At 34.5% G+C, this 13,554-nt stretch overlaps 1 non-coding gene across 1 annotated transcript; it reads left to right on the top strand.

Moving 5' to 3' along the window:
* Positions 1-785: 785 nt before the first annotated feature.
* LOC119523867 lies at positions 786-891 on the top strand. Its single transcript, XR_005214676.1, has one exon. It is a non-coding gene; the product is annotated as a U6 spliceosomal RNA (small nuclear RNA).
* Positions 892-13,554: the final 12,663 nt, after the last annotated feature.

Raw genomic sequence — 13,554 nt, 5'->3', positions numbered from 1 at the left:
CCCCTGGCCTTTCTGGCTCTTTAAGGTCAATCATCTCTAAAAGCCTCTGTCTGCTTGTGATGAGTTTTGTCTATATTTGTAGCTTGTAGTCAGCAGTCCACATCTGTTAATTAAAACCCCAGATGGAGCTGAGCTATAATCACTGGTTCTGGGAGTGCTGGCTTCTTCTACAGTGAGGGCTTGCAGCTCAGCCTGCCATGGGGGGGAGGGATCTCCCAGTGCAGTTCTGCAGTTTTTACTTACAGATTTTATGCTGCAATTCTAACCATTCCACCCAATCCACGTTGGTGTATGATGTGTGGACAGTCACAGTTGTACCCCAGCAGTTGTTTCATATTATTTACTAGTTGTTCCTGGTTGTTCATTAGTTGTTCCAGGGGACTAACTAAATTCCATTCCTCTCTATGCCACCATCTTGCCCATCCATCTTAAAATGTATCACATTTTATGAAAAACATGTGTAACCTAACTGACAACAAAGTAATGCTCATAATGCCTATGATATAATAAAATTTAATAGACATGGGAAGTATCAGAAAATTTTTTCCCCACAAAGGAAAAACAATGAGAAAATAGAAGCAGTCCTAGAAATGAGAGTTGATGGAATTGGCAAAAAGTTGACAAATAAAAGAATTTAGAGGAGTTATTATAAATAAGTGCAATATTTAAAGGAAAATACAAACATAATAAGAAGAGAAATAGAAACTATAAGCCATAAGGTAATCTTCTAGTAATGGACCTTCTAAGGTGAAAAATGTAATACATAAAATTAAAAATGTGCTGCAGTGCTCAATTTGGCAGCACATATACTAAAATTGGAATGATACAATGAGATAAACATGGCCCCTGCACAAGCATGATGTGCAAATTAGTGAAGTGTTCCATATTTTTAGTGAAATACAGGAAAGAAAATATGAAATCCTACACACAAAGGAACAGATAGGGGAAGGAATGGAAAAATATGAGCAAGGTATAAGGGAATACAATGACAGCATGAAGCACAAGAATATACATCTCATGGGTGTCCCAGAAGGAGAGGAGAAGGGAAAAGGGTCAAAAAGAATAATGGAGAAAATAATCAATGAAAATATCCAATCACTTATGAAAGACATAAAATTACAGATCCAAGAAGCAGAGTACCCAAGTAGACCCAAATAGACCTACTCCAAGACACTTACTAATCAGATTGTCAAATGTCAAACATAAAGAGAGAATCCTGAAAGCAGCAAGAGAAAATCAATCCATCACAGAAAAAGGAAGCTCAAAAAGACTATGTGCAGATTTCTCAGCAGAAACCATGGAGGGAGGAAAGCAATGGTAAACTATATTTTCAGATACTGAAAGAGAAAAATGGCCAACCAAGAACTCTGTATCTGGCAAAACTGTCCTAAAATGAGGGGGGGTTGTTAAAATATTTTCAGACAAACAGACACAGGAAGAGTTTGTTAACAAGAGACCCCTTTATAATAAACACTAAAGGGAGTGCTACAGGCTGATGGGAAAAGACAAGAGAGAGTGGTATGGAGAAGAGCACAGAAATTAAGACTATCAAGTAGGGTGAAAAGATAGAAAGAAAAAATGAAACGTGGCAAATAAAATCCAAAAGACAAAATGTTAGAAGAAAGTATTGCATTTACAGTAATAACATTAAATGACAGAGTGGCAGAAAGGATTAAAAACAGGACCCAATTATATGCTGTCTAGAAGAGACTCATCTTAGAAAAAATGACAAAAATAGGTTGAAAGTGAAAGGGTGGAAAAAGATATTTCATGTAAACAACAACCAGAAAAGTTCAGGGGTAGCTATACTAATATCAGACAAATTAGACTTCAAGTTTAAAGCAATTAAAAGAGACAAAGAAGGGCACTATATATTTATAAAAGGGCCAATTCATCAAGAAGATAGAACATTCATAAATATTTATGCACTGAGTCAGAGTACCCAAAAATACATGAGGTGCACACTGACGGCATTGAATGGAGAATAATATCAGACAAATTAGACTTCAAGTTTAAAGCAATTAAAAGAGACAAAGAAGGGCACTATATATTTATAAAAGGGCCAATTCATCAAGAAGATAGAACATTCATAAATATTTATGCACTGAGTCAGAGTACCCAAAAATACATGAGGTGCACACTGACGGCATTGAATGGAGAATTCGAGACCTCAACAATAGTAGTTGGAGACTTCAATACAGTGCTCTCATCAGTGAATAGAACATCTAGAGAGAGGATCAATAAGGAAACAGAGATGTTGAATAAATGAACTAGACATAACAGAAATGTATAGAACACTACATCCCACAATAGCAGGATACACATTTTTCACAAGTGCACATGGAACATTCTCCAAGATAAACATGCTGGGTCACAAAGCAAGTAACAGTAAATTTCAAAATATTGATATTGTACAAGATGTGTTCTCATAACATAATGGAATGGAGTTGGAAATAAAAACAGTCAGATGGCCAGAAAATTCACAAATATATGGAGGTTGAGCAGCACACTCTTAAACAACCAGTGGGTCAAGGAAGAAATTACAAGGGAAATTAATAAATACCTTGAGGCAAATGAAAATGAAAACATAACATATCAAAACTTATGGGATGCAGCAAAGGCAGTGCTTAGAGGGAAATTTATTGCCCTAAATACCTATACTCAAAAAAGAAGAAAGAGGAAAAATTGAGGAATTATCTGCCCACCTGAAGGAATTAATGAAAGAACAGAAAACTAACCCTAAAGCAAACAGAAGGAAAGAAATATAACAAAGAGTAGAGTAGAAATCAAAGAAATTGAGAACATGAAAACAATAAGAGCCTTAACAAAACCAGAAGATTGTTCTTTGATAAAATCAAAATCATTGGATCATTAGCTAGGGTAACAAAAATTAAAAGGGAGCAGATGCAAAAGAGTAGTCTTAGTAATGGGAAAGGGGATATAACTGCTGATCCTGCAGAAATAAAGGATATAATGCAAGGATACTATTAGCAACTATATGCTAATAAACTAGACAACATAGACAAAATGGACAACTTCCTAGAAAGGCATGAATAACCAACATTGACCCAAGAAGAAATAGATGACCTCAACAAACCAATCACAAGTAAAGAGATTGAATCATTCATCAAAGAGCTCCCCCAAAAGAAAATCCAGTACCAGATGGCTTCTCATGTGAATTATACCAAGCAGTCAAGAAAGAAACTGTACCAATCCTGCTTAAACTCTTCAAAAAATTGAAGAGGAAAGAAAGCTACCTAACTCATGCTATGAAGTCAACATCACCCAAATATGCATGCCAGACAAAGATACTCAAAGAAAAGAAAATTATAGACCAACTACTGTGTGCCAGTTTGAGTGTATTATGTCCCCAAAAATGCCATTATCTTTGATACAGTCTTGTGTGGGCAGACATATTAGTGTTGATTAGATTTTGGAATCCTTTGTGTGTTTCCATGGAGATGTGATTCAATCAACTCTGGACAAGAGCTTTGATTGGATAATTTCCATGGAGGTGTTGCCCCACCCATAGATGGTGGGACTGAGTTAAATTCCTGGAGCACTATATAAGCTCAGACAGAAGGAGCAAGCTTGCTATAGCCAAGAGGGACACTTTGAAGCATGTACATGAGCTGAGAGAGGAGCTGCAGGTGAGAGACAGTTGAAGATGGCCACTGAGAGCAGACTCTTGCTCTGGAGAAGCTAAGAGAGAACAAACACCCCAGGAGAAATTGAGAGTGACATTTTGGAAGAGGATCTGTGGCCTAGAGAGGAACATCCTGGGAGAAAGCCATTTTGAAACCAGAACTTGGAGTAGACATCAGCCACATGCCTTCCCAGCTAACAGATACTGTAATAAATATAGATGCAAAAATCCTCAACAAAATACTCACACATTGAATTCAGGAGCACATTGAAATAATTATACACCATGACCAAGTGAGATTTATTATAGGTATGCAAGGCTGGTTCAACACAAGAATATCAATTCATGTAATAAATCACATTGATAAATCAAAGTGGAAGAAGGACATGATCATCTCATTCAACGCAGAAATGTCATTTGACAAAATTCCATATCTTTCTTGAAAACACACAAAAGGATAAGGATAGATGGGACCATCCTCAATATGATAAAGCAATGTACGAAAAAGCCACAGCTAATATCATACTCAATGGGGAAAGACTGAAATCTTTCCCTCTCAGATCAGGAACAAGATGAAGATGCCCACTGTCACCATTGTTATACAACATTGTGCTGGAAGTTGTAGCTAGAGCAATCAGGCAAGAAAAAAAATAAAAATAAAAGGCCTCCAAAGTGGATAGGAAGAGCTAACCTTTCACTGTTTGCAAATGACATGATTCTATATGTAGAAATCCAGAAAAAATAGAGGAAAACTATTACAGCTAATAAATGAATAAAGCAAAGTTGCAGGGTACAATGTCAGCACACAAGATTCAGTAGTGTCCCTATACACCAGTAATGAGCAACATGAGGGGGAAAAGAAGAAAAAAAAGCCCATTTACAATAGCAACTGAAAGAAGTATTTAGGAATAAACTTAACCAAGGACAAAAAAGACCTATACACAGATAACTACAAGAAATTGCTTTAAAAAAAGATCAAACCAGACCTTAAAAAATGGAAGAACATACTGTGTTCATGGATTGGAAGACTAAATACAGTTAAGATCTCAATTCTACCTCAACTTATTTATACATTCAATGCAATATCAATTAAAATCCCAGCAACTTACTTTGCAGAAATAGATAAACCAATAACCAAATTTATTTGGAAAGACAATGTGCCCCAAATAGCCAAAAATATCTTGAGAAAGAGGAATGAAAAGGGAGGTCTCACACTATCTGACTTTGAAGCATGCTACAATGATACAATGGTCAAGAAAACATGGTACTGGAATAAAGACAGATATACCAATCAATGGAATCAAATTGAGAGCTCAGAAATAGATCCTATCTCTATAGACAATGGAACTTTAATAAGGCACTCAAGCCATCACAACAGGAACAGAGCAGCCTCTTCAATAAATGGTGTTTGGAGAACTGGATATCCATATCCAAAAGAAAGAAAGAGGACTCCTATCTCAAACCTTATATAAAAATTAACTCAAAATGGATGAAAGACCTAGGCATTAGCACTAACACTATAAAACTTTTAGAAGAAAATGTAGGGAAATAACTTAAAGATCTTATGATAGGAGGTGGTTTCGTAGACCTTACACCGAAAGCATTAGCAATGAAAGAAGAAATAGATAAATGGGATCTACTCAAAATTAAACACTTTCATACATCAAAGGACTTTGTCAGAAATGTAAAAAGACAGCCTACACAATGGGAGACAATATTTTGAAAACACATATCAGATAAGGGTTTAATATCCATATTATATAAATATATCCTACAACTCAACAACACAAAAACAACCCAATTGAAAAAACTGGGCAAAAGACATGGACAGACACTTTTCTGAAGAGGAAATACAAATGGCTCAAAACATGAAAAGATGCTCAATTTAACTGGCTATTAAGGAATTGCAAATCAAAACTGAAATGAGATATCATCTCACACCTACTAAAATGGCCATTATCAAAAAATTAGAAAATTACAAGTGCTGGAGAGGCTGTAGAGAAAGAGACACACCTATTCACTGTTGGTGGGAATGTATAATGGTGCAACAATTCTGGAAGGCAGTGAGGCACTTCCTCAAGAAACTAAGTATAGAATTCTGATAAGGTCCAGCAATTCCATTACTAGGTATATACTCAGAGGAACTGAAAGCTAAGGCATGAATGGACATTTTTAAACCAATGTTTATAGTGGCATTATTCATGATTGCCAAGGGATGGAAACAACACAAATGCCCATCAATGGATGAGTGGATAAACAAAATGTGGCATATACATATGATGGAGTATTCACAGCTGTAAGACAGAATAAAGTCATAGAGCATTTACTAATGTGGATTAACTTTGATGATATGTTGAGTGAAATTAGCCAAAAACAATAGGATGAATACTGTATGGTCTCACTAATATGGACTAACATTAATGAGCTAATTTTGAGAGTTAAAGCTGAGAACACAGGCTATCAGGAGATAGAAGAGGCAAGAGATCAGGCTTTTGATGCTGAAGGAGTATAGAATGTTCAGCAGGATTGATTGTATAGATCCAATGATGGATAGCATGATAGTGTGTGATGGTAGCACAATATTGTATGCACCCTGAACAAAGATGACTGTGAGTAAAGTTGAAAGAGGAAGGGTAGGGACATGAATGACACCAGAAGGAAAGACAGAAGATAAAAACTGGGAGCACATTACTTAGTGAAATCCAGAGTTGTCAATGATGGTGATTAAATTTATAAATATAAAAATGTTTTTACATGTGGGAGAACAAATGAATGCCAATTTTGCAAGGTGTTGAAAATGGGATGGTATTTGGGAAAAATATAATCATGGAAAACTAGGGAATAGAGTTAACAGCAACATCCTAATATGCTTCCATTAATTGTAACAATGCAATATACCAAAGCTAAATGTCTATAAAGGGGGATAAAAGGGAGGGGTATTGGATTCTTGGTGGTGGTGGTGTTGTCTGACTTCTTTTATTTTATTTTGTTATTGTTTTGTTTTGTTTTATTTTACTTTTATTTTTTCTCTTGCCCTTTTTATAATTCTTATTTTAATTTTTTTGGAGTAATGAATGTGTTCAAGGGCTGATTGTGTTGATGAATGCACAACTATATTATGATACTGTGAACAATTGATCATACACCATGGTTTGTATGGTATGGGAATATATCTCTATAAAATTGCAGGGGAAAAATAAACAGTAGGATACAAATGCTGGAGAAAACATGGAATGAGGGATGTAACTATTCATTGCTGGTGGGGAAGTAGAATAATAGAGCCCATTTGGAGGGCAGTGTATTGGTTCCACAAGAAGCTAAGTATGGGGCTGCCATAAGATACTGCAACCTCATTATTGGGTATACACTTGAAAGAACTGAGAGCAGAGATATGAATGCACATGTGTACACTGTTGTTTATGGTGGCAGTATTCATGATCCACAATGGATGGATGTGGCCTAAGCGTACTTCGAATGTTGAACAGAATGTTGAACTGTGTTGTATGAATACAATAGAATACTGACTGGCTTCAAGAAGTAATGAAGTTTTGAGGCATGAATCTAGGTGAATGGATCTTGAGGGCAACATTTTGAGTGAAATAAGCCAGAAATGAAAAGACAAACAATATAACAACACCTCACTAATATGGATTAAATATGTGCAAACTCAGAATTGAATCTTAGAGCACAGGTTATAAGGGAAAGGCCTATTGTAATGGTTCATAGATTGTAAGCTCTTTCAGCAATCATATCTATTCCTGAGTTGTAATAGTTGCCTCTAAATTCAGAGGTGCTGAGCTCTTTGTGTATAACTTGGTCTGTCCCTAGAACTTCAAATATCTTTGTGACACCTGAGGCTCAGATCTAGAGTTTGACAGCTATGAATGCCAGTATTATCCCATACAGCATCTGCTAAAGAAACTGAAAAAGAGTTCAGAATTCAATTAGACACACAAATGAAACAAATCTGTTTAGGACTAAGGCAAGTCAGATTAAAGGGTAAAGTATGATATTTACTGTGTTTTTAAACTTCAAATTTTGTGTGAGACCAAAGGAAGATATGTTTTTTTGGTGCAAAATCTATATTTTCTGTGGCTCACTAGATAATTTTATCTGTATGATCAGTTTACTCAAACACAAAATTACATGGAACTTTGAATAGGGAGTGAGATCTGGTTGGTTTGTATAGGTTAGTATGAAACCCCAATACATCAGAAAGTAATTTGGGCAGAGAATAAAAATGTATTTGCAAAGTTGCTCTGAGGGACTGGGGAGAAATGTGGAAATATTAAACTTCCCCACCTGGGGATTTACTGATATTCTCACAAGCATTGGGTACTACCAATTTAGAAGGCCAAGCCCTCAATCTTATGGCTTGCCCTTATGAAGCTTGTTACTGCAAAGGAAGGCTAGGCCTACTTATAATTGTCCCTAAGAGTCACCCCTAGAGAACCTCTTTTTTTCCTCAGATTTGGTCTCTATCTCTAATCCAACTATGCATGTAAACTCACTGCCCTCCCCCCATGTGGGACATGACTCCCAGGGGTATAAATCTCCCTAGAAATGTGATACATGACTCCTAGGGATGAACCTGGACCTGGCATCATTAGAGTTAGGAAGTATTTTTGAACAAAATGGGGGAAGAGAAGTGAAACAAAATATATATCAGTGATTGAGAGATTTCAAATAGTTTTGAGAGGTCATTCTGGAGGTTATTCTTGTGCCTTCTATAAATATCCCTTTTTAGTTTTTAGTGTATTGGAATACCCAGAAGGAAATACCTGAAACTGTGGAACTGCAACCCAGTAGCCTTGATTCTTGAAGATTGCATAACTATCTAACTTACATGGAGTATCTATGAGATTGTGAAAATCATGTGACTCACACTCCCTTTAGCCAGTGTATGGACAGATGAGTAGAAAAATGGGAACAAAATTAAATGAATAATAGGGGGTGGTGGGATATTTTTTGGGTGTTCTTTACTTGTATTTTTATACTTTTTATTTTTTAATTTTAATTTTATTTGGAGTAATGAATGCACAGCTATATTATGGTACTGTGAATGATTGTACACTTCATGATCATAGGGTATGTGAATTCTTCTCAATAAAACTGAATTTTAAAAATGCCCTGGATATGTTTAAAAGCAAATTAGACACTTCACAGGAAATGTTCAATGAAGCAGAATGCAAGGCAGTAGAAATTATCTAATATTAAGCAATGAAGCAATGTCAAAACAGGATAACACTGCCTTACTGAACTGTGGAATGATCTAAAACATCTTATGTCCAAACAAGTGGAGGCTCAGGAAAAGAGGATAAGGAGTTCACAATACAATATTAGAAGAAATAATGACAATTTTACTCCAAATTTTATGAAAAATATAAATGCAAAGATTCAATAAACTCCAGGGACTATAAACAGAGCAAAGAGAAGGAAAAATTTACCATATCTCAGCATGATTAAATTGCTGAAAACTAATGATAAAGAGAAAACCTTAAAAGCATATGTAGTATGGAGGAAAACATCACATATGTGGTGTGTGTGAAAGATTTGGTATGATTCATTTCTCATCAGAATCTATGGAAGCCAGGAGAAAATGGAATAACATCTTTAGGAAAAAAATATGTATCACACTAGCATCCTATATCCCCTGAAAATATTCTTCAAAAAAGAGAGGAAAATAAGGACACTTTATCAAACAAAAGTTGAGGCCTTTAGAAACCAGCAGACCTGAAGTATGAGAAATGTTCAAGAAATTTCTTTGGACTGAAGGACAATGATTCCAGACAGAAAATGAGATTGATACAAAGAAATGAAGAAGTCCAGAAATGATAAAGTGAGTAAATATTAAAAGCATGCATATATATATTCACACACACACACATTTAATATTTATACAATTTATTTAAAGGTTAATGTGTAGTTTAAAGCAAAGAAAAAATGCATTCTGGATTTATAGGACATGGAGATACAAATTATATAAGAATAGCACAGAAGATAATATGGGGAAATTTGAAATATATATTGTCTGGTTCTTATAAGTGAACTCTTATAATATTTAAATTTAGACTATGATAATTTAAGGATGCTTAGTATAAGCCATAGAGTAATTGTGATAGAAGAAATATACTTGAGAAGCCATTAGAGAAGATAAAATGTAATAAGGAAAACACTATTAATCAAAAGGAAGGCAGGAAAAGAGGAAATATGAACAAAGAAGAAACAGGGCAACAAGAAAAAAAAGAGCAATGTGATAGACTTAAATTCAACCACATTGATAATTGCATTGAATGTAAATTGTTTAAACACTCAAAAAGGCATAGATGTTTAGACTACATAAAAAAAATTAACATCCAACCATGAGTGTCTAAAAAAACATTTTCAATATGAAGACATGCAAAAGATAACAGTTGAAGGATGGGAAAAAGATGGACCATATTCATAAGTAGTCTGGGTTAGTCTATATTAATATCAGACAAAGTAGACTTAAATATCATGAATATTATCAGAGATAAAGATGGTCATCTCATTATTAAGAAGATCAATTCATCTGGGGACATAGAATTTCTAAATATCTATGCACTGATTGAAATAGCTTCAAAATACATTATGCAAAACTGGCAGAATTTAAAAGAAAAAATCCACGATAGTATTTAGAGATAACAACACTCCTCTCTTGCTCATTGATAGAAAAAGCAGACAGAAAATCAGTAAGGATAAAGAAACTGAAGAATAATATGAACAAATTAATTTATACTAATAATATATTATTGGAGAATGCATATTTTTCTAAAGTGCATGTGGAAAATTCACCAAAGTAGATACAGGCTCAGCCATAAAACAAACCATAATAAGTTCATTATGGATTTAAATTATGCAGAATATATAACTTTACTGCAATCAAATATATTAGAAATTGTCAGCAAAATCAATTGCAAAAAGATATCAGGAAAATTCTCCAAATATTTGGAAATTAAAGAACATAGTTCTAATAACTAGGAATAGAAAATTCTTCAATCTGAAAAAGGGCATATAGAAAGCATTAGAGTTAAATGCATATATATTGGTAAAATAATGGAACTATCCACTTACTATCAGGGAAAAGGCAAGGATATCTACTAAACCACTTCTATTTATCATTGGTAGAGCATAATTAACCAGTAAAATGAAACAATAAAATAAGGCATACTGAATGAATAAATAAGAGAAAAAATTTTCATACAACATGATCATATACATAGAACACTTTAAAAACTACCTAACAAGTGAATTCAGCAAGGCTTCAGTATAAAAGTTTAATATACACAAATAAATTATATTTTATCATGCTAGCAATATGTAACTGGAAAATAAAATTTTAAAAATACTATTTAGATAGCATCAAAAATACAAAGCAATGAATTTGCCCACTTTTAAGATGTATTTTGAAAGCTATAAAATATTTCTGAAACTATTTGAAGATGAACTAAATAAAATGCAGCAATATACCATATATGTGGATGCAGAGGCCCAATATGTTTCTAAGTTAATTTAGGGATTGTGTGAATTCTCACTCAAAATCTGACAAGGATTTTTTGTAGAAATTGACAAAATAATTCTAAAATTCATAGGAAAATGCAAATGACCTAGAAGATGTTCTTTGTTTGCCAGAGATGCTATGACAAATACCACACAATGGGTTGGATTAAACAACAGGAATTTATTGTCTCATGGTTTTAGAGGCTAGAAGTTCACCATCAAACTAATGACAGGACTTGCTTTCTCCTGTAGTCCGTAGGGTTCTGGCAAGCCTCCATCACATGATGATCATGCTCTCCTTATGTGTGCTTTCTGATTTTCTCTGACTTCTGGCTTCTACCTCTGTGCCCAGTTTCCTTTGCTTTTTAGAACCTCAGCCTTATTGGATTAAGGCCCATCATCATTCAGTTTGGCCACACATTAACAAATAATAGTATCTACAATCATCCTCTTTCAAATTGATTCACACCCAAAGTGATGCAGATTAATACTGATCAACATCTTCTGTGGTGAACATAATTCAAACCCCAACAAAGACTGAAAAAAAATGTAAGCATATAAATGTTGGAGGACTTAACACTCTTATAAAGCTATAGTATAAAAGACAATGTGTTACTGGCATAAAGACAGACTTATAGAAAAATAGGGAATAATGAAATAGACCAAAGCATATAGTTCAACTGATTTTTGACAAATGAGCCAAAGTAATTCAATAGAAAAAGGGAAGTTTTTTCAATGAATGGTGGTGAAACTAGATAAGCATATTTTTAGAAAAGCACACCTCTACCTTACAACATAAAAAAGTGAAATGGAACATAGGCTTAAAGGAAAGCACAATGCATCTGCAGAGAATTTCCATTATTTGTCTGGTCTGGCATCTCACAAGGAAATCCCTATTCACAGGGGTGTTACTTCTATTTGACCTCAATTAGAACTTTCTCAGTGAGAAAAGTCCCATACCCAGTGAATTTGTCTACAAAAATCAGCATCAGTTTTTTAACATCAACACAACCTGAGGCCGCTAAACCAGCAAAAACTTAAAATGGATATCTGGGAAATGAGATGTTTATAGGGGTGTTTGAAATTCTTTGATATATTACTGGCAATCTAGAAAGCTACACACACATAGGGCTTTGAACATGCCCAGAAAAGACCAAAGGAAGCCTTATACTTATACCGCAGGATAGTCTTGAGGCTCTGTGCAAGTAGGAAATGAAGGCTAAGGAAGAGTTGTAAACAGAGCATTGAAGCTATTTCCCAACAAGCACATGATTTCTAGGCAAAGGGTGGGAGACATATTAGATCAAGTCTTTAAATCAAAGCATTAAGGAACTCTCTCTCCAATAACAAGCTGACTATTATGTTAACCTAGCATAAACTTCAGTTGCCACACACAACAATGAATATAGCATTTAGAGAAATTGTCCAGGAAAGTCACTAAGTGAGTCAAGTGGCAACAACCAAAACAACCAAGAACTACAAACCCTGTGGATGGGAAACATGATAGAAAATATAAAATGTTCAGGAAAAAAAAATATTAGAAGGCATGGAGACAGGAAATTATGCCCTGTACACAGGGGAAAAAGCAGCCAATAAAAAATTGTGCTTGAGGAACCTCAGATGTTGGACATAATAAAAAACATTAACTCAATTATTACAAATATGTTAAAATAATTAAAGGAAGCTATATCTAAATTATTAAAAGAAAGTACAAGAATGATGTATCATTGAATACAGAATATCAGAAAAAAACATAAATTATGAACAAAAGAATTAAATAGGAAAAAATCTGGAGATGAAAACTACAATAACTAAAATGAAAACTTCTTTAGAGAGGCTCAACTGCAGATTTCTTGTCTTCTAGTTCCCTGATTCTTTCTTCTGCTATCTCCAAAGTGCTATTGAACACCCTCCCCTTGGAGAGAGCAAAAGAAGTGATTATGTACATCTAACTAGCTCAGAGCACACCAAACATGATAAACATGAAGAAAAATATACCCCATCATATAATGATTATTCTACTGAATGCCAAGGAAAAGGAGAGTTTTGAAAGTTGCAAGAGAAAAGCAACATGTTACATACAAGGGAGTACCAATCAGATTGAGTGCTGATTTCTCAACAGAATACATGGAGGCAAGAATGTAGTGGGTTGAAATACTTAAATTTCTGAAAGAAAACAACTGTCAGCCAAGAATTTTATATCCAGTGAGACTCTCAAAAATGAATGAGAGACTAAGACATTCTCAGATAAACAATAGATGAAGGAGTTCATCAACACTAAATCTGCCATATAAGAAATGCTAAAGGGGTTTTTCTGAATGAAAGGAAGATGGATAAAGAAATCTCAAAAAAGAAGAATGAAGTTGAAGGACTCACACTTCCCAATC

The sequence above is a fragment of the Choloepus didactylus genome, chromosome X (assembly GCF_015220235.1).
Source record: "Choloepus didactylus isolate mChoDid1 chromosome X, mChoDid1.pri, whole genome shotgun sequence".
NCBI classification, from domain to species: Eukaryota; Metazoa; Chordata; class Mammalia; order Pilosa; family Megalonychidae; genus Choloepus; species Choloepus didactylus.
The sequence above is the reverse complement of the archived record's forward strand: the minus strand, read 5'-3'. Positions and strand labels throughout refer to the sequence as shown.